We start from the raw sequence: 23,531 nt of genomic DNA on the forward strand, positions 1-23,531 counted from the left end.
GAGTTGACTCATTGGAAAAGACTCTGATGCTGGGAGGGATTGGGGGCAGGAGGAGAAGGGGACGACAGGGGATTAGATGGCTGGATGGCATCACCCACTTGATGGACTTGAGTCTGAGTGAACTCCGGGAGTTGGTGATGGACAGGGAGGCCTGGAGTGCTGCGATTCATGGGGTCACAAAGAGTCGGACACAACTGAGCGACTGAACTGAACTGAAGAATTCTTTGATTCAACTTATCTCTCTCTCAAATATGTTTTCATGTACAGGATTTTAGTTTGATCATTATTTTTTATCATTGAGAATAAAGATCATTAAATATTACTGTTCTTGGTTAAAGCAGGCACTATATATTGATATTTATAGATTCTCAATGGACGTGAGTCTGAGTGAACTCCGGGAGTTGGTGATGGACAGGGAGGCCTGGCGTGCTGGGATTCATGGGGTTGCAAAGAGTTGGACACGACTGAGTGACTGATCTGATCTGATAGATTAATTTGTTTATGATTATTTTTGCTAATATTCCTTTATGCCTTTTCAGAACATTTTTTAGGTTCATTTTCCAGTTTCCTGAAGTGCAACCTTTAGCAGACTCTTCAGTTGATCTCTGAGTAATATATCCTTTCAATTTGTTGTTCTAAAGAATCCTGGTTCTGACATCATTCATGAAAAATTATTTCACAGGTTGTAAAATTTTCCAGTGACAGTTATGTTTTCTCCTATTATCTAAACTTCTAATATGCATAGCTGTTGACAAAAAAAACTTTAATCTAACATCCAATCCTCTGTTGGACATCTTTTATCTTCAGGTTGTTTTTAAGATATTCTCTTTCTTTTAGAACTCTAGGAGTGTCATTATATTGTGTTTAAGTGTGAGTTTCTTTTTTGAACAATATTTGTGTTTTACAGGTTTTCTTCAATTCATGATTTTAGAGTATCCACCAATTTTGGAATATTTTTAGCCACAGTCCTTTTGCTTACCTCCATCCTCTCTATAATCTCATTCTGATTAGACATCTGTTAGACTTTTTAAACCTGTGATCTGTTTATATATGTATATAATCTTCCCCTTCATATTAACTATTTTTTTATCTCTCTTGTAACATTCTGAGTATTTCTCTTTATCTTTCAGATCACTAAGTCTTCAGTTATGTCTAATATGCTGCATGGCTGACCATTTAAAAAAAATTCATTTATTGCAGTTCTCATTACTGGTATGCTTTATTCATTATTTTTCAAATCTGCCTATCCAATTCAATATTAAATTGATATTTGCAGGATTCTTTGTTCAAAATGTATTAAAAGTGATATAATTTCTTTACTCAGTATTTTTCTAGGCTATAAAGACTGCCAAAGCATTAAAATAATCAAGAAAATAATAAGTAAAACCCCTTAACTGGTATTAATTAAGTTTAATTAAATGTTTCACATATATATTTCCCAATTCTTAATAATATTTATTTCTTTGTAATGAAACTAACAGTTACAGCAACATCTGGTTCAAATCAGTTGTTCTATGTATCTTTGTAAAGAAACTATTTTTACAAGCTCTACCTCTGAGGGTTGCATAGAAAACAGAGCACATGTAACAGGAGACTTTTTATTTTCTGTCTTCAAAACCTTCCTTGATTCTTCCATAATGACCATTTAAACAGCTGTATAGAGATTGCTGATAAAGCTATAAAGGAAAACATTTTCCAAAATTGGGTTACTTCAAGCCAAAGTGTACTGTTTCTCCCACCTAGAGGACTACAGTAACAGAGTCTTTTGTCAAGTTAAGATTAAGATTCTAAGAATGCCAGATCTTATTTTAGTGTTATTCAGATATGAGTATGGTTGAAATAGAAAACAAAAGTGCTCATTCCTCTTTGTGAACTGGGAAGATAATCATAATTTTAAGACATATTCTGAAGGAGAATGAAACATGAGAACATAGGATATTAGCATTCATTGAATGCATAACGTGTCCTTACATTGTGCTATTATACTATATATATTATTTCACTTAATACAATTTTTATTTATTTTCAATAGTCATTTAATACTGTACAGATTTCCGAGGATGCTATATCCATTTCACAGATTGGTATATTGAGTCATTTTTGGAATTTAAGAGGTCAGTTTGATACACTGGCAGAGATTTCAAGCAGTTAGAAATTTTAAGATTACAAGCTGCTTTGATGGTAGTGATTTGTGCTGTTATTTATCTATTTGCTTCGTTTTTATATAGATATGATAGTTGTAACATTAAACATTGATGAGATTCTTTTAGAGAAAGAGTGCGTGAAGAATAGACATCTGAACTGGACCACGTTTAAGTAACTTCCTCCTCCTTTGTCTCAGTTACCAAATCCACTTATCTCCAGGTCCTCAACCACTTGCTGTGCTGTGCTGTGCTTAGCTGTTCAGTCATGTCCGACTCTTTGTGACACCATGGGCATAGTCTGCCAAGCTCTTCCGTCCATGGGGATTCTCCAAGCAAGAGTACTGGAGTGGGTTGCCTTGCCCTCCTCCAGGGGATCTTCCCAACCCAGGGATCAAACCCAGGTCGCCTGCATTGCAGGTGGCCACTTGCTAAAGGGAGGGTTATTAGACAGCACCCTCACTGCGTCATTTTCTGACGTCACTGAAGTCTTAGCCTGCCCTGTGTGAGGGCTGGCCTGTGGCACAGCACCACCTCAACTATCACAGAAGAAAATGGGACAGGCCTAGTGTACAGGCTCCTCTTGACCAGGCTTGTGGAAGTTTCCTCCATCCGTATGGACCCATGTGAATCACAGCACTATTGAGGTGTGGGATCTGGTTTATCTTCTAGGGAGAGTACAGCAGCACAGCAGGAAATGTGGACAATTTAGTGTTCCCATGGTCAAAATATTACCAGTAAGGCATAGGAAACAGGATAGCACTCTTATCCTTCTCTCCCTGTTCTCTGATGGTCTGCTCCAAGACTCAGAAGTATAATAGTTTTCACAGATATCTAATATGGCTGCATGACCAGCTGTGTTCACATTTGAAGCTGTAGTTAACTTAGTAAAACACTCTCTGGTTTTACTTTCCCTCATTTAAACCTGACAAGTTTTTCCTCTTAACCTTTTTGCTCTAGAATTATATCCACCAATACTTTAGATGAAAGCTTTGTTTCAGACAGTTTGTCTCGGGAAACTAGGAAATGTTAATGTTAACGTCAAAGGTCATAGAGCATAAATCAAAACGGGTTGGAGGAGAGGGGTGTAGAGTGGATGGTGATTTTCAAGAATTTAACATGTAGCAGAAAGTCTTACAGGGATAGGTGGCAACATCACACTTAATATGTGGATTAGGAATTCTTTGGGGCTTCCCAAGTGATGCATCTGGTAAAGAATCTGCCTGCCAATGCAGGATACAGACTCAAGAGACATGGGTTCCATCCCTGGATCAAGGCAATCCCCTGGAGAAGAAAGTGGCAACCCACTCCAGTATTCTTGACTGGAGAATCCCATGGACGGAGGAGCCTGGGGGCTAGAGTCCATGCAGTCGTGAAGAGTCAGACATGACTGAGCATGTGCATGCACACACACACACGGGGGTTCTTTAGTGACTTTTGAGATGGCCATTTTAGTGCAAAGGATGTCCAAAGAAGCGATTCAATAATGAAGCTTATTTTGTGTATGAGTGCGTGATTCCATTTTTTATTAAATTACAAAAAGTAGATTTTGTATTGTTATTTTCTTTTTAAATTTATTTATTTTTTAATTGAAGGATAATTGCTTTATGGAATTTGCTGTTGCCTGCTAAATATCAACATGAATCAACCATACGTATGGTTGATCGATATGATTGATTCAACCATATCCTCTCCCTCTTGAACTTCCCTTCCATCTCCCTCCCCATCCCACCTCTCTAGGTTGTTACAGAGCCCCTGTTTGAGTTTCCTATTTTTTTTAAAAAAAACTTAACTTATATTATTCATGTAATTCATCTATATTCTATTGTTTTTTCTTAAATAGTAGAAAATTATATTTCTTCATGAAAATGAGATTTACCAAATTTGAAAATCATTGATTGTATTTGTATCAATGTTTTATCTCCAAAGTAACTTTTATGTCATTTAAACACACACACACACACAGAGCATTTTTTACTATACTCAACCAACGTATTTATATCATGTACACAAACATACATGATGTATATATGTGAGAAACCAACTCCTCTACAAATTCACTTTCATGTTCACATCAAAAATAGAAGCATAGGGTCAAACCACAAATTTATATAAACAGGCAACACATTTCTTGACTTCTCCCAAAATACTAAGAAAAGTTTATTTATTTATTTATTTTTTTGCTTTTTAAATTTTATTTTATTTTTAAACTTTACATAAATACTAAGAGAAGTTTAATCAGTCCTCAAGTTTCATGTAAAATGTTCAATATTAAAGGATATCATTTTTTAAAAAATCATTGAAAATACTGTTAGTGCATAAGCGGCAGCACAGTTATGTTGCTGTGTGGAACTACGATGGTAACAGCCAGCGCACGCGGACTTGAGGGACTGACATGCGACACATCATCTTTTCGACAAGGTGCACGTGGGTTTGCAGCTGCAGCTGCTATTTGCAGAGCATGGCACTATTTATGCCTCTGCCTCCTGTTCTCTTCAGAGCCCTTGTTCTCAGTCACCCATCACTGATTGCCAAATGCCAGGGTGAGCTGTCTGTCGCTGCTGTTTTTCCTGGCCACTCACATCCCTGTTCTGTCTTTGAAGCTGCACTTCAGTGTGCCTTTGAACAAATTCTCTAACCTCTTTTCTGTCACGACACTTCAACTCGTCATGCGACAGTTACCAGTTAATCTTGCTCTCATCTGTCCCCTACGCTTGTCCTGCCACAGCCATGTGCTCACTGGATTTTATTTAACATTAAAAATGGCCTTTCAAAATACGGGGGCAGAAAACAACAACAACAACAACAAAAAAAAACAGCGAAAATGAAATAACTACACTTGTCCTTCATAGAGTGTTTCATACTACTAAAAGTACTTTGATATATATTATCATTATTTTTAGTTTGAGCCTCACAAAAGTGAATGTGAATAAGGAATGATAGGTCTGTAAACATTTAATGAAGATGCAGGCAGACACTGTGGTAGGTAATTTCTATTTTGTATGATATCACGTTGATTTTATTTTCTTGATGTATTGTTCACCCTGTCCCTTACCTAGTGAAGAGCCAGTGTGAAAGTCGGTCAGCCATGTCCAGCTCTTTGTGACCCCATGAACTGTACAGTCCATGGAATTCTCCAGGCCAGAATACTGGAATGGGTAGCTTTTCTCTTCTCCAGGGTATCTTCCCAACCCAGACATCAAACTCAGGTCTCCTGCATTGCAGGCTTTACCAGCTGAGCCATAAGAGAAGCCAGAGAATAATAAAACTTACCTAAGTTGACACAGTCTGGAGCTAGAACTCAGGTATTCGGTCACCAAGTTCAGGGCTTCTCCATTAGTCCAGACCACCTCTCATATCCTATAGGTGATATGCTTAAGCAAACCAATAATAAAACTTAAGTCACTTAAGTAGCATAAAAATTTATATGATTTTCCTATAGTACTTATAAAAATACACAGTTGTTACTCTGGGGTAAATCTATGTCCCTCTTTGAGTTTAGAAATATAGCAATTAGGGACATAGATCCATTCCAAAGTAACAACTGTATATTGTGATGAGTAAATGAGAGGATGACTGTGATGCATGGAGCAATGCTTAGGAACACTCTACTTACTCTAGTTAGCAAGAGAATTTAAAATTACATTGACAGTTCAATTTTAAAACTTATGTGTGTGTGTGAATGGGCTTCCCAGGTAGGGTAGGGAGGTTCCTCTGGAGTAGGAAATGGCAAGCCACTCCAGTATTCTTGCCTGGAAAATTCCATGGACAGAGGAGCCTGGTGGGCTGCAGTCCATGGGGTCACAGAGTCAGACAGGACTGAGTGACTGAGCACATACACACACCCCAGATACACATATGTATCTGTATTAGTCTGAGTCAAATCAGGCTGGGTGAAATTTGAAAAGAGTAAACAAAAAGGAAACTGCACTATAAGAATTAATGACTATAGCACACAACTAGAGTAATGAGAGATTGGCTAGTAAGAAATAGGGAAAAATCTATTTCCTTATAGATTATAGGAAGAGCTGATTATTATAAGGAGCAGATATTACCCCTGGGAAAAAGCCCCTCTCCACCCTGGCCCAGGACTGAGATTAAGGCCTTGACATTGAGGACACAGTCATGACGTACTAGCCACGGAGAAACCACTATGGGGTGAGTGACAGGACTTGCTGGAAACCTGCCCACCAGACCATGTGGGAATTCAGCTCCCGAGGGTACTGAGAAAAGTGTCCACGTGGCGCTGTCGCAGCTCACAAAACCTTAATGAGGTGACTGAGAGAACTTCTGGAATCTGGGTATTACTGGCTGCTATGCACTGCAGGAGCAGGGCTCTGGGGAAGCTGCAGGAGCCTGAGACTGTCAACCCCCTTACTCAGTAAGAGTCTGAGGCTGAAGAAGTGAACATACCAGAACCACAGAGAAAATCCTTCTCTTCTTCAGTGTCTCTCCATCGCCCTCTACTGTCAATGCCCGGCATTGAGCATCTAGTATGAAGAAGCAGCAGAAAGGCCCAAATCCATTTTTACAGAGCAGGCAAAAGGGGTGAATTGGAGCTCAGGGGCAATAAATTGATAATTAGTACAATCTTCCTGATGTCAATTTAAATTATAACCATATTTTGTTGCCTTAATAGCAGAATTAAGAGGTGGCTTTCTGTTCTTACAGGACAAAACCAAAAAACAAGAACAACAAAAAACAGTGAGAAAGATTTCCAGTTTTAAAAGAAGTCCTGATAAAGCTTATTCAGTAAAATGATAAAATGAAAAGCTTATGTGATTTTGACTTGAGGAAACTTAGTTCTTGGGGGGTGGGGGGGTGCTGGGCTGGGGGTCAGGGACTTACCTGGTGGCTCAGCAGTAAGGAATCCACCTATGATGCAGGACCTGCAGGAGAGTGGGTTTGATCTCTGGGTTGGGAAGATTCCCATGGAGGAGGACATGGCAACCCACTTCAGTATTCTTTCCTGGAGAATCTCCTGAACAGAGGAACCTGGTAGGCTACGGTTGCATAGGGTTGCAACAGTCCATAGGGTTGCAAAGAGTTGAATATGACTGAGCGACTAACACTTTACAAGTGTAAGATGAGAGACCTCGTGTTGGTTTCTCAAGGACTTTTAAAACCTACTTGTGCTCCTTGTTATTCAGGGAACTGAAAATATTTATTACCAAATTTCTGTTTTATGGCCCAAACCAGATTAACATAGGTGGGATTAATTCAAACTTCTTTCAGTCCCTGGTTAATGAAAAAGTGTCAAAAATATTTGGGATCATGGCTCCATCAGGTCAGCAAGATCTATTAGGTAGCTGGCAAGGTTTAGCATATCAATAGGCCCACATGCTCCGTGACTGCACCTCTGAGATTATGTTGTGCCTTACACCTTTGTTGTAATTGACATAAAACATGCTTGTGATATCACTTTGTTCCCTAAAGTCATATCACAACCACATCAACATTTGGTGACTTATGCTAGTTGGGAACTCTTCCAGAAGGGAGCAGATTAAACTGTTTGCAACTAATCAAAAAGGATGTGCTACTCTTTGCCTATAGGTTGAGTCAAATGAACCTGGTTTGGAGAAATGGATTTGGAAGTAAACATGTAACTTTAGAAAATCTGCTTACAAAATTTGCTTACATGGTGAGTTTTCTCAACTGTAAAAGAAGGAAAATAATACTACCTCATGGTGTTGATATGATATATATACGAAAAAGCTTCCATGAGACATTTGTAGATTGACTGTCAGATGGTGACAGCTCAGTAAATGAAATTTATATATTTTTTTCTCATCCTAGTTTTTCAAATGTTTAAGGTCTCCCCCACTGTATGTATGTGTATATGTATATGTCTGTCTTTTGCTTTCTGTTTTCTGGCTCTCTTTCTCTATCTGTCTGTCTTTACGTGTGTATGTATTTATAATCTATAGATATATATTTTACATATCAGTTCAGTTGCTCAGTCATGTCCAATTCTTTGCAAACCCATGAATTGCAGCACGCCAGGCCTCCCTGTTCAACACCAACTCCCAGAGTTCACTCAGACTCACGTCCATTGAGTCAGTGATGCCATCCAGCCATCTCATCCTCTGTCATCCCTTTTTCCTTCTGCCCCCAATCCCTCCTGTATACATAAAAATATCATATAAAATGATCCCTGCCTACCTCTTTTTACCTCATCTCATTCAACGCTCTGGGTGATTCATTTTCTTCAGACACCACATTGATCTATTTATTCACATATTAAGTTTTTTCTCCCTTCCAGGCATTTGCTCTTATTGACCCATCTTCCTGCATTGTTCACCCTCCAGATAATTCTATGGCTGGATCTTTCTCATTATTCAGATGTAAGTTGAGAATGGGTTCTTCAAAAGCATCTCCCCTGACCATACTACTTTACGTAGCTTCCCCTCATTTGCCAGTTACCCTATTTTCAATAACCTCTATTTCCTTCACAGCGGTTGCCACTCTCTGAAGTTATTTTATTTATGTATCTGGCCATTGTTAAATGTAAAGTCTCATTCATTTTTGTAGTTACAGTATCTAAAATATATGTGGTGTAAAATAGATGATTGTCTCAAATAAATGGAGGATGGAGACATTCTTAAAATATTGTAAAATTTCCTCACAGTCCTTCATAAAGGAAAAGTCCATTTGGACAGCTGTTAGAGAATTTAGGGTGGGTTGTGAGTTTGCCCACTGCACGTGTCTACTTTAAATAGCTTGGCATATAAAATATTTAAAGAGAAATGGCCACTTTTCTGTTAGCTGTCTACTGCTAGCTGGCAAGTCTTTCCCAAATTCAGTGATTTTAAACATTATTTCTCACAAGTTTATGGGTACACGGGGCTCTAATGCATGAACTCAGAATGCTCATTACCTATGAATACAAATAAAGTTTTCATCTTCTAGGAAGTTAACCAGATTTTTTCATGTGACAACTGGCAGGGGTTTAGTGAAGCCAGCCTCAACATGTAGGCCTCAGCTCATGGCACACTTGTTCATATCTCCTTGGTCAAACGAGTCACATGACTGACTAAGCACAGTGCCCAAAGGATATGGATATCAGGAAGTGTGACTATGGCAGGAGAAAATGCAGCCTGTCTCACTGTAGCTTCTCTTGGCCTCAGGTCTTCTACTAATAGCCTGAAATACACCTGCCATTGCAAGAGAAGGTCTTCCTGTGTCTAGGAGCTAAGTTCTTGCTAACCACTGCTTTTTTATTCTCAAAGTTATGTAACCATTCCAGAAAATTTCACACTTTATAAACTATGGGTTCCATTTAGGGGAATCATTAAATATGTTAGGCTCTCCTAGTTCATGAAAACATATACCACTAGTGAAACTGTATCTTCAAGGTTAGGGTTAGGGATAAAGGGATAGAAGGAAGAGGAGTTTCAGTGTCTAGAACCCTTGGCCAGGGACTCTGTCTCTACAACATCTGAAAAGCCTGATATTTACATTTATTTTTCATATAATTATAGTAGATACATTGACTCTACATTGAAGATAAAATTACCATTGTCGTAATTTGGCTGGTTTCCCATGATTAAGATGAATAGTCTTCTGTATAAAGAGATCATGAAAGTTTTTTTTTCAAGTTAAGACTTCCTTTTTTCAATTCATTTCTAGGTTAAATGTCTACTAGATGCAGCAAGCATAATGAAAAGAAAAAAAGCAGCCTTGATTTTCAAGACCTTATATTCTAGCTTCGTGGCTGTAAGTGGGGAAGTGAGTTGAGAGGATGGGTAAAATAAGAAAGGAGGACACCGAGGTCTCGAGCTGTGTGAGGAAGAGGGAGTTTTGGAGAGAAATAGTCTTCAAACAGTATCACAAATCAACATTATTGCTCTATGGTAGCAGATTTCATGGATTCCTGTGTTTATGGAAACTGTTCCCTGGGAACTTAACATTTCCTTCATTTTTTCCGAATGCAAGGGATCTTTCAATTCCCATCCTCTTTTATTTGTTGGTTGCATTTAATCTTCCCTTTCAAATGTAGACATAAGACTGTTAATTTTCCCTTCCATCTTTAAAATAATGCTTTTTTCCCTTGTTGCTTTGAAAGTGTGCACCTCTATTTTTTAATTCCTTTCTGAATAATACTCTTTTGGCTTCTCTTGCTCTTGGCATCTACCAACCCATTGTACCCAAGTTTAATCCTATTCTTTTCTCCTTTATTGTTAATCTTACTGCCTTGATACCCTCTGGCTTGTTATTGGTAATTATTGATATCCTACAACATATAATCACAGTTACTGTAATCTCATTTGTAGAAACCTATTAGCACTTGGTATTTGTGAACATCTAAGGTTCTTTCTTGAATACCTGGTTCTTTGGAAAAGACACACTTTGATTTTTGAAAGACTTTAAATCACTCTCATATAGCCAAATTTTCCTGTAGCCATAAGATCTCCAAACTCTTAGTTTTCCTATCTGCTCAACTAGTTTCTACTGAACTCCAAATACTTCATACATAATCTTCACTCAGTACATGTTGTATGAGTACACTGAGCTCCATTTCTCCCCATGTTGCTATGAGACAAGGAGTCCCTAGTACTTACTTTTATGATAACTTTATGTCTTTAAGATTTCTCTAGGATAAAATCTCAATATGCTTACTCTTTTAATCTATCTCAATAAAGTCCCTCTACTAGTTTTTCTGGTCTTTCTGAATTTTATAGATCATAATCTCATTCTGCACTAACAATTTTGCATGTATGATTTGTGCCACCTCCAGCAGCCTCTTTTTTTCATGTTGTTCCATAGAAAGAAAAAAATAAGCACTAATTTTTGAATTTTAACACTTGCCAGCCTATGTGCTAAGTCTTAATGCCTCCGTATCTTTAATCCTTGAGACAACTTTGTGAGGTTGGTATTTTATCTTTTCTACTTTATTGACCAGGAAATTGAGACAAAGGTGATTTGATGTCTAGTTCAAAGTTACTCAGCATGGGTGTAGCAGAACCAGTGTGAAGTAGGCAGAATATTGGGTTGGCCAAAATGTTCATTCAGATTTGCCATAAGATATTATGGAAAAACCTGAATGAACTTTTTGGCCAACTCGATACTTTGAAACCCTTTGGTCTTCCCCACTGTGCTACCAGTCTTCCAAAGCAAACCCCAAATCTACCTCCCCTTTGAACTTTACTCCACATGAGTAAGACCTTTTTGCATCTTCTTTCCCAGTGTCAAAGGGCTCTGTCTATTGCATAGCCTAAAAATGATTACCTGCTTCCTGAGATGTTAATACCATTCTACCAGAGTTGAGTCTTGGTTAATTCCCACAGTATTTTTTGTGAACAAAATGTAAGTCTTTCAGAGTCACCTCAAATTTGCGTAAAGGTTAACAAGAGAAGAGAGAGAAAGAAATCCTGTTGTGTTTGAACATAATGTGCCTATTGACAGTCAGTACTGTTCGTTAGGATTAGTAATGCCAGAAGGGTAATATAAAGGTGAGAAGAGTCTTCTGTCATTAGGTCTCAATTGAGATGATTTTCTCATAGAGTCTCCATTGTTATTGTGATGTTTCATTGAGACATTCAATATTGTGCTCCCCTGTCAATGCTCTGCAGTGAACTATAACATTAAAATGTTGTGTAAATTCTCTTTCCTTTCCTCCTTCTTTCTATCACCTGGTTGACTGACCCTGCGATTCATGAAATCTATTTTCATGCACTTTTCCCATACAGGTTGCCTTGGACTGGCCGCTTGTTTGGTTTTGGATGCTGTTCTGGAGCCTTCTCCAGCTCTACTCTTTTTGCAGGTGTGCTTCATTGCTAGTTGCTTGCTTTGAGCACAGCTCTTACATTTCCTCCAGCAGGGCTCAGGAACTTTGCTTGAAGAGCAAAATCAGCTCATAGGGGAATCCTGTCTCCCATTAGATTTTCAAATGAATTTGTATGCGTGCTCAGTCACTTCAGTCATGTTCCACTCTCTACGACTCTCTGGTCTGTGGCCCACCAAGCTCCTCTGTCCAAAGGATCGTCCAGGCTGGAATACTGGAGTGTGTGAAGGAGATGCTCCATCACGGGATCTTCCCTACCCAGGGATCAAATTAATTTAGGCAAGAAAAACTGATAAACTTTGTAATCACTGTGATTACTTCAGGCATCTGTCTCCTAAACTATACTAGATGCTCCTTGAAAATAGGAAAAAAAATTCTTCATTTATTTACCTGGACTCTCCACATCTACTACGTAACAAATATTTAATAAATATGTGATGGTATGAAGAAATGTAGAATAAAATTTATTGGGTTTTATCAGTGAAAGAATAACTATTCCAACTCCTCATCAGAAGACTTTTTAAAAAGCCTTTTCTAAATGTGGTAAGGTGGGGGAGAGTGGATTCTTTGATAGTCTTTGAGTTACCTTGTATTGGAAGTTTTATTGCCTGAGAAATACTATTTATATTAAATACTATTTCTATTAAATAGTATTCTATTAAATACTATTAATAAATTAGCATTTTATGGTTAGCCTATAATTATCACCAAAAGTTATAATAAAAGAATATAATAAACCCTCATCTTTTATGTCTCCTGCATTGGTAAACAGGTTCTTTAACCACTAGCACCACCTGGAAAGCTCCATTATAAAGTAAACTATTAAAAGAATTTACAGACTATTCATTTAAATCAGTATAAAGTGAACAAAAATAACTTTTATCTCAAGAATAATTCTCTTGTCCCTAAACTTTTCCAGGATGAGAGGTAAAGATTATCACTGAAGAGCATGAGATTTTTAGAGTCAGCAGTTGGCTTAAATCCTGTATTCTTCCCTTGCTAACTATAAATTTGACTGAGTTATAGGACCCTTCCTGTGTCCCTGTTTCTGCATTAGAAATATAGAAATAATAACATTCATCTGACAGATTATTGTAAAGATCAAATTAGATAATATATGTAAAATGCACTTAGCACAATCCTTGGCAAATGATAAGGACCTATTATTTTTTATTAGAATTACATTTTCTCAATGTTTAAAATAAACTAGTCTTTTTAAAGTTCAGACACTGAAAGTTGACTTCTAACCTCAACACCTTTTATTCTAGAACTTTTTCCTTTGCCATCCTGTTGTATAAAGAGTGTTTGAGGTCTATAAGCTGACTCTGCTACTAATAATCAGGGCCTGTTCAGCATGCTTTTCTAGGAAAGTCAAATTTAGTTTTTCTTCATCTCTACATACAAAATGGTAGCTTAAATGCTTCCTTCAAACTAAAGTGACTTTTTAGTGTGAGTACGCATATGTTTGTGTGTGTTTTGTTGTGATTGTTAAATTTTAGCTAGACAGAGAGTCTTCTAAAAATGCTCTATTACAATGCTCTTACAATGGTAGATCTGATTTGTCTTAGTTAACTTTGCAATCATTATACAAGTTTTTTATTTGTACCTTTTCCTTTCACTTTCCATTTTATTATCAAATAAAAACACTTCCTTGAGAAAAACCTTTACTTGGCTAAACAGTGTTCTGCTCCTTCATCAACTAGGTTCCCTGACGTTGGTCTGCAACCTTGATATTTTGGAAATCCTTTCAGAAACAACTGAAGAAATGGAAGTATCATCCTTGCTTTCAATAAGGCCATGATCTGCACTTAAGGTAACAACACTGACACAGATAAGACAACTAACTCACTGCATATCTATAATAATTCTGCTTGTAGAGTAATTATGTTCACTAATCTGTCATCTTTCTGGGGTATGTGTTTCTACACACCTAGATGAGGACTGTGGGTAGAAATACTCCTCCCATGATTAAGTCACATGACTGTTACACTTATATAATGTATCCGTGTTTATTCAGCAAAAATATTTATTAAGCCTTCCCAGGTAGCTCAGAGGTAAAGAAAATGCTTGCCAAGGCTGGAGATGCAGGTTTGATCCTTAGGGCGAGAAGATCACCTGGAGAAAGGCATGGCAACTCTCTCCAGTATTCTTGCCTGGGAAATCCCATGGACAGAGGAGCCTGGTAGGCTCCAGTCCTTGGGGCTGCAAAAGAGTCAGACAGAACTTAGTGACTAAACAATAACAAAGGACTTGTCCCAGAAGGACCTTATAACAGCCACCTGTGCCTCCCCAGTGTCTGGGTTGGGTTTCCCACCTGTAAGTTACAGCATTTGCCTTCAACTCTCCATGGTAAATTCCACTTATGTATCTGTCTCTTTCAGTAGACTTTAATGTCATTAAGGGGAGTTTCTACGTCTTTATGATCACTGTATTCCCAGCACCTAGCACAGGGCCCAGAATGTAGTAAGTTTCCAAAAATGCCTGACACATTATATTAGGTGATACCTTTGTAGTTCCAAAAGTAGATTCTGGATCAGGTACTACTAGTAGATAAGAGTTAAGGTCAGCATTCATCTCAACTGCATCTAAAGTGATCAAAAAGTTCAAAGTGATGGAATCTGGCTGCATAAACCATATTTATGGCTTTGCATTCTAAGTTCACTTTACTACTCTAAAGCTAATTCTTTGATTTTTGGCTGTGTTTTATTTTCACTACATACTCCTGAATATGTATGTCCCTGCATGCTTCAATAATTTAAAGTGAGAGTGACACTTTATTTTTATGCACTTAAAAGAAATTATATTTTTCTTCCTTTCCTAAATCATAGTCGAGCTTTTCAAAGCTTTCACTGGAAGTCTTCATTTTTGCTTATTTACCTTTTATAGTCTTGCCAGTGACTCAGGATGAAAAGCAAGACTATATTTTGTGTGATTGTGTCTGAGAAACCTGGAAACGGCCCTCATGTTAACAATTATCTTCATTTTTAGTTTATACCTTTATATTAATTTTGATGACCTTAGGTGACAAACAATGAAAATATTAGGGATTTCTGGAATAATCTCTATCTGCTTTAAAGTTTGCAAATGCTGGTCTCCTTGAGGCAGGGGGAAAAAAAATCACTCAGACATTTTGCCACTGCTGTCAAGAACTCCACCCACCTTCTTTTTAATCCCAGAGATGCCAAAGAGACAAGCAAAACTGGTTTGTTTTCTCTGGGTTTTGGCTGTGACTTTAGCCCTCGCTTTGTTTTATTGTAATCAGATACACTGGGATGAAAGTTGAAGTAGATTCCAAGGAGTATATGCTGGGCTTTTTATTGGCATATCAAACAGGGAACCATTCAGGCCATACGTTAGCAAGCAGCCAAGTAATTAATAATAACACACGTGGAAGAAAATGAATGTTTTGGTTGAGAAGGAGAATGAGAAGTCAGACAAAGGCCTGGGCTTCATGTCCTTGCCCTCAGCAGCAGCAAAAATAATGTTATGAATAGCATTTAACTTGAATTTGCAGCAAACTGCTGCTTTGATCATAAACAATTGCCAGATGGTATATATTATCTTTCTTTTTCCTCCTTTCACAAAAGCGGCATTAATTGCAGAGCAGCCCAGGGCTCCACTCAGCTCATCAGTGTGATAACACTTCATGACCCTGATTAGCCGTCAGTCTACTCAATTAAAAAGATCATTTAGACATTCACCCAATCATTTGCCTATCGAGCCACCTGGGCCTCAACCAGGGGCTCCATTTTTAACATTCTCCTGCCCTCTCTCATCTCGCCTGGCTTTTTTACATATCTCCAAAAGACGTAATTGAATTAAATAAAGCGTCTCAGGGGCAGCTGCAACATCTGCTGTTTGTGGTATGTCAAGCCTTCAGCATTAAAAACAGTTACATATGCTCCAAATTAGCAGGTCGCCGAGATGAAACAGTCGATGATAGTGTTTTTGTGCCAGCGTGAGAAGCAGCTCACAGCTGTGTGCAATTTACAATTAAAGGCTTTATCAGAGCTCAATTGTACTAGTGAATCAAGTGGTGAGAGGTCAGTTAGTGAATTAGACCAATTAGAGCTTGTACAGTTAAATTATCTGTCTTATTACCTACTGATAAATAGCCTTGTCATATCTTTACTGGAAGGATGGAGCGGAATGAGTTTTATGAAGTGATAATATGTGTACACCAGAGTGAACTTTGTGGTTTGTGAATTTAAAATCTGTAGCCACCAAATGGCTTCATATAAACTTGGAAAAAGATATTTAAGGCAGGAAACATGGAATTGGTTAAAACACTTCAGATTAAGTTGGTTATATCTATTTGTGAATTCATCTCCAAGGACAAGACTATAGCAGATTCTATACAATATATATACAAGATAGCAGATATATACAAGATTATATGGATCCCCAAATTTTAGTATTAAACATCTTTTTTTTTCCCCTTAATTCTAAGGATGAACTTCATTGAAAAAATAAAACTATGGCTGTAACATGAAATAACCAAGCATTTCAAAGCAATCCCTGAAGAGCAGATAGTTTCATGGGTGTAATAACATTGCTTTTCGAAATACAAATTCATCAATCATCTTTATAATCAGAAAAAGCATGGGTAGTTCAGAAGTTACAAATCTTACAAATAGGACAAGCCACACCCATTTTATGTTTCTGTATAATAAGGATGGGAATCAGTGAATAAAAGATTGTGTTTAAATGTTCTATGGTAAAGTTATTGGTGAATTATTGTATTATGACTTTTTATTTAGACAATCTCATATAGCAAATAGTAGGAAGTTTTTGTTAATACAAGTATATTTGATAATGAGATCACTGACATTAATAAGACTAAAAAAGCAAGACCCAGAATACTTCTTGAATCAATGATCAGAAAGTAGTCTGGAGAGTAACATCTTAAATAACACATATTTATGTCTCTTAGCCTACTGTTTCCTAGAATAAGGGTTTAAATTTTTAATATTGGAAAAAAATTCATGAGCGACATTTTAAACAGTGTTTGTGAATTGATTCACTCTTTTCTTAATAACTTTTAAAAATTATATGATTTAGTTTATTAAAATTTTAGTTTTATTAAAGGTATGAAAACAATTATATTCCTCAAAAAAATAATATAACCTTTAGCTTTATAGCAAGTTTCTGTTTGGGAACAAAATATACTAAATCCAATATTAAGCATATAATGAACATATTAGTATACATGAGCCAAATATGTATCATTTTTTAAAGAAAACTAGTCCAAAGTTTAGTTAATAATTAAGAACCAATATCCTTTTTATAAAATACATGTATAGAGAAGTATGATCAATTCTTTCCTTTGAGAAGGCACAACCTTATAAAAATATTAATTTATCTCAGGTAAAGCTATGAATATTTGCAAAACTAGTTAAAATAATCATAGTTTTACTGAAATATAGTAGAACAACTTTAAGATTTAATTTAAATATAAAAAGAGCATCAAATACATTTTGAAAAGAGAAATTAGAAAATGGCATATTCTAACAGTTATCAGAATGAAAATAAAACATACCCAGCATAGGCAGAGATACAGCCAAAGAAAAAATTTCTGAAGTACAAAAGCAGTTACAATTTAAAGATTTTATTATAAGAAAATGTGTTTTGTTCAAATTCATGGGAAAATATGATTTTCATATGGTATTAAAACAATGACTGACAATTTTAAAAACAAAGTTAAATCATATTTATACCAAATATGATTTATCATACTTATATGGTACATATACTAAAAAACTTTTAGGAAGATAAAGATTTAAATATTAAATATTTAAAAAGATAATAAACTCACTAGAAGGAAGTATAGAAGACTTTAAGTGTCTTGGGATAGATTACAGCAGTGGTCTACAACCTTTGTGACATCAGGGGCTGGTTTTGTGGAAGACAATTTTTCTACAGACTAGTCGGGGGATGGTTTTGGGATTATTCAACTGCATTATATCCTGGAGGTTGGGGACCTTTAGGTTAGAGAGTGCCTTTCCAAGTGACAGTAAAGACAGACAGAAGTGGATTTGGTGGCATGAAATATGCTCATGTTTTCACTCAAAAATTTTTGACTATGTATAAAAGCAAAGAGAATGGGAAGCTAATTAAAAAGCAGGCAACTTTTCAATATCATTAACACAGATATATACACTGTAAATCATATAAATTTAGTATTGAAAAAAAAGCTCACAGAAAGAAAAAATTAATTTAAAATAAAAACATTTATAAACACACAAAAATAAGTATGTAAAATATTCTCATTAATAATCATAGAAACATCCATTAGAACAAAGAATACATATCACATTTTAGTTAATATGATGCTCATCATCAGGTTTTATCATAATTCATCTTCTGAATCATCAGAGAAGGTTTAGCAACACAGAACATAAATAGGAGGAAAATTTGTGGTAAAACTGAAAAAGGATAGCTAATTTTTATTGAAAATGGTACAAAGTACATGGCATGTATTTAAAAAAAAAATGAGCTAATAATTAGTCTGTGAACCAAGAACTTCCAGATGTACAAGCTGGATTTAGAAAAGGCAGAGGAACAAGAGATCCAATTGCCAACATCCGTTGGATCATAGAAAAAGCTAGAGAATTCCAGAAAATCATCTACTTCTGCTTCACTGACTATTGCTAAAGCTTTTGACTGTGTGGATCACAATAAATTGTGGAAAATTCTGAAAGAGGTGGGAATACCAGACCACCTTACCTGCCTCCTGCGAAACTTGTATGTAGGTCAGGAAGCAACAGTTAGAACTGGACATGGAACAACAAACTGGTTCAAAATTGGGAAAGGAGTACGTCAAGGCTGTATATTGCCACCGTGCTTATTTAACTTATATGCAGAGTACATCATGCGAAATGCTGAGCTGGAGGAAGCACAGGCTGGAATCAAGATGGTGGGAGAAGTATCAATAACCTCAGATATGCAGATGACACCACCCTTATGGCAGAAAGCAAAGAGGAATTAAAGAGTCTGTTGAAGTTTAAAGAAGAGAGTAAAAAAGTTGGCTTAAAACTCAACATTCAAAAAACTAAGATCATTGGATCAGTCCCATCACTTCATGGGAAATAGATGGAGAAACAATGAAAACAGTGACAGACTTTTTTGGAGGGGGCTCCAAAATCACTGTAGATGGTGACTGCACCCATGAAATTAAAAGATGCTTGATCCTTGAAAGAAAAGCTATAACAAACCTAGACAGCATATTAAAAAACAGAGACATTACTTTGCCTACAAGGTCCATATAGTCAAAGCTACGGTTTTTCCAGTGGTCATGTACAGATGTGAGGAGTGGACAATAAAAAAGACTGAGCACCAAAGAATTGATGTCTTTGAACTGAGGTGCTGGAGAAGACTCTTGAGAATCCCTTGAACTGCAAGGAGATCAAACCAATCAGTCCTAATGGAAATCAACCCTGAATATTAATGGAAGGACTGATTCTGAAGATGAAGCTCCAATACTTTGGCCACCTGATGGGAAGAACCAACTCACTGGAAAAGACCCTGATGCTGGGAAAAATTGAAGGCAAAAGGAGAAGGGGAAGACAGAGGATGAGATGGTTGGATGGCATCACTAATTCAATGGACATGAGTTTGAACAATCTTTGGAAGATGGTGAAGGACAAGGAAGTCTGGTGTGCTGCAGTTCATGGGGTCGCAAAAAGTCAGATCTGACTGAGTGACTGAACAACAACAAGTCTCCATATTTTCTTATTTTAAAAATAGAAAACCAAGACTCTAAAAGGTTAAATGGTAACTTGCCTAAGTAGCCTGCATATATGTTTATGACGATGATGTGTACTCAGTTGCTGTGCTGCTGCTGCTGCTAAGTCGCTTCAATGTCCGACTCTGTCTGACCCCATACACAGCAGCCCACCAGGCTCCCCCATCCCTGGGATTCTCCAGGCAAGAACACTGGAGTGGGTTGCCATTTCCTTCTCCAATGCATGCATGCATGCTAAGTCGCTTCAGTCGTGTCGACTCTGTCAACTCCATGGACAGCAGCCCACCAGGCTCCTCTGTCCACGGGACTCTCCAGGCAAGAATACTGGAATGGGTTGCCATTTCCTTCTCCGCTCAGTTGCTCAGTCGTGTCCAGCTCTTGGATCCATGGACTGTAGCCCACCAGGCTTATCTGTCCTTGGGATTTCCCAAGCAAGAACACTGGAGTGGGTTGCCATTTCCTTCTCCTGGGATCTTTTCAACCCAGGAATTGAACCCACATCTCCTGTGTCTCCTACAATGTAGGCGGATTCTCTCCTGCTGAGCTACGGGGGAAGCTCTGTATATGTGTTTAGGGGTTTCATTTTCTGTGTATGTATGTATTTTTCTTGTTTAGACAATGGAGATAGTTCTCAGTTCACAATGCAAAGCAATATCTTCTGTGTTTCAAGAACTGTTCCACAGTGGTAATTTGGGTTATGCCACATGTGCTACTTATTACTTTGCTAAAAAATAAATATATAGAGAGATGTGTTTTCAAAATACTCTTTTTAAAATAGCAGACAACTACCTAGTTGAAATTTCTGAGCTTCCTTCCAATGTCTATATTACTTCCGTGAAGAACTTTGAGAAATAGACATTGTATTACAAAGATAAAAGATTCAATAAAGCACAGTGTAGTGAATTACTCAAGAAGCAAACCAGTGTTCATGGAATGATATTTCTGTGCTTATTGTCCTGTTTGTCATTAATTTTTAAAAGTTATTGTTCTGAACCATTTTGATAATTTGACTTAAATCAGTAAATTATTTGAAATTAGATTGGTTTTTTACCATTAGTTTTGCCTCCAAACTCTTCTCCGGCTTGGATAAATTCATTTACTTCTTGGCCTTACAAGATCAAAGATTCATATTGCACATAAAAAATTAATCCTTGGTCCATTATTATTTGCAGTTTGTGTTAATAATGTATTAGATGGGCTTACTGCATAGATACGGATGTATAGATGGACATGCTTTGGGTTAGGCTGGTCAAATGTACTTCTGAGATCACTCTTATTCCAAACCAAATCTAATGCTTATTGGTTTAACGGTTTAAGAAATATGACTCAGTTCATAAAAGAGGTTTATTCAAAGTGTACTTATCAAAACATTCTCCTTGTAGAGACTATATTTCTGATATTGATCAAACCATCTTCCCCTGGTATACAAATGATTAATTCACTATTAAATCTTATGAGATGAGTAAGCCACAGGACAACTTTTTAAAAACTATCAAAGTACAAATACAATTGCATAAAAAATACATAAAACCCTCATATACATCTTCCTATCATTATGTCTATTTTTACAGTATATAAAATAAATATATCATTCAGATAAAAAATGTTGCACCCGAATAATTATAAACAAGGTTATATTTTGTATATCTGTCATATTTAAAAATATTTCAAATTTCTCAAGGAAATATTATTTTTTATTCCAAAGAATAAAGCCATAGATTAAAAACAAATAAGCAAAATAAAAGTACAAGGGAATATTTAAGATCTTTAATGATCAACTTCTTACCCCTAAAAACTATTTTTAATAGTAAATCACCTGTAAAGAAGTAATTAATTTTTTCTGAGTTATTTTATAATTTGATCAACCTAAAACACATGATTGTAAAATTATATTTCCATTTAAATGTTTCTGATAATCACATTTTAGAATTGTAAAATGCAAGCACTATTAGAACAAGTTCAAACCGTTAGTGATAACATCTCTCTGCTCCATATCTAGGCTTATGAGCATTATGGAAAAAGTAATATATCTATGAGGATTAGTTCATATCCATACTTGCTATCTCCTGGAGCCCTCCACTATAACACAGCAGTCCCAACCCCTCCCTCTCTGTTCCCTAGTGAAGCTTTCTTCTTCCTTCCACATGGGCTATTTCAAACATACTAACTTCTCCCACCAGGGTTTCCCTGGTGGCTCAGATGCTAAAGAATCTTCCTGCAATGAGGGAGACCCAGATTCAATCCCTGGGTTGGGAAGATCCCCTGGAGAAGGGAATGTTTACCCACTCCAGTGTTCTTGCCTGGAGAATTCCACAGACAGAGGAGCCTGGTAGGCTGCAGTCCATCAGATCGCAAAGAGCCAGACGTGACTGAGTGACTAAGTTCAGCTTCACCACAGTGCTCAAGGCCCCTAAAACCAAACTGCTCTCACATTTCCATCAATAAGATTTTGTCTCTCACCTCCAGAAATTTACTCATGGTTTGTTTCTTACCATAGAGTCCTCTGTCTCTTTATATAGCCTATAACTTTAAATTAGTTTAAACTAGAAAGTCTTCAATTCACTCATTCATTCAATTCACTCATTCAGTTCACTTCAATTCACTCATTCATTCAACAATCCTTAAGCAACTAAAATATGCTAGATATTGTAGTTTGGGGTCATATAATAGTGATCAAAGATTTCACAGTCTCTGCTCTCAATGACTTTTTTTCATTCCTCTTAAAGAATATAGCATTTTCTATATTTGCCAATATTGAGTCTTCTGGAAATACTATCTTATAAAGTCTCTGCTGACTGTATAATTCTTTGGTGGGGAACTCAACTTGCTAGTAACCAACAGAATAGTAGGGGGGAGTTATGCCTTTGAATCTTTGTCCCTCCCTGTTGTCTCCTACTTTTCCAACTATGACTGCATGTTCTTTCTGCTCCTTTTGCTCTAAATTAAGACCCTCTTCTTCTATGCAGCTTTGTCTTTGGCAACAGTTGTTAGAATACAGCATTACAAGTGGATGCATACAGAAGTTCCAAAGTGGAGGGTTTTCTGATTCTCCCACAGATCACAACTACTGTGAAGCAGCCTTTTGGAACTGACCTGAGATCACCAGTCAAGGACTCATCTTCCACAGAACTCTCCTTAGAACTGTATACTTCAATACCTTGGAGGCTTTTAATTTCCTGGCATCACACATTTGACACAACAAGGCATCTAATCATATCATCTGCACATCCTATAATATCCTTTTCCTTCTTTGTTGATTTATGTGTCAAGACTAACGTTGTATTCAGGGATGTTAAGTTCAACTCCAGTGTTGCGTATTTTCCATAGCCACTCTTTCAGGATGTCTTTTGTGAGCCCTCCATTGCAGGCCTATTTTTCCTTGGAGGAGTCAAATTTTATTTTAATATTCATTGTACTATAGTTAAATGGCCCCTTTTGAAAGACTACCCCAGGGCAAGGACATGGCATTATTTACCCCTGTATCCTCAAGGCCTAGAACAGCAGACACTTGAGAGATATATAGTGAACTGAAATTGCCTTACCTAACTAGAGCCACCCTTATGGCAGAAGGTGAAGAGGAACTCAAAAGCCTCTTGATGAAAGTGAAAGTGAAGAGTAAAAAAGTTGGCTTAAAGCTCAACATTCAGAAAACAAAGATCATGGCATCTGGTCCCATCACTTCATGGGAAATAGAAGGGGAAACAGTGGAAACAGTGTCAGACTTTATTTTTTTGGGCTCCAAAATCACTGCAGATGGTGACCGCAGCCATGAAATTAAAAGACGCTTACTCCTTGGAAGGAAAGTTATGACCAACCTAGATAGCATATTCAAAAGCAGAGACATTACTTTGCCAACAAAGGT

The sequence above is a fragment of the Bison bison genome, unplaced genomic scaffold, assembly GCF_000754665.1.
Source record: "Bison bison bison isolate TAMUID 2011002044 unplaced genomic scaffold, Bison_UMD1.0 scf7180017864479, whole genome shotgun sequence".
Taxonomy (NCBI): Eukaryota; Metazoa; Chordata; class Mammalia; order Artiodactyla; family Bovidae; genus Bison; species Bison bison.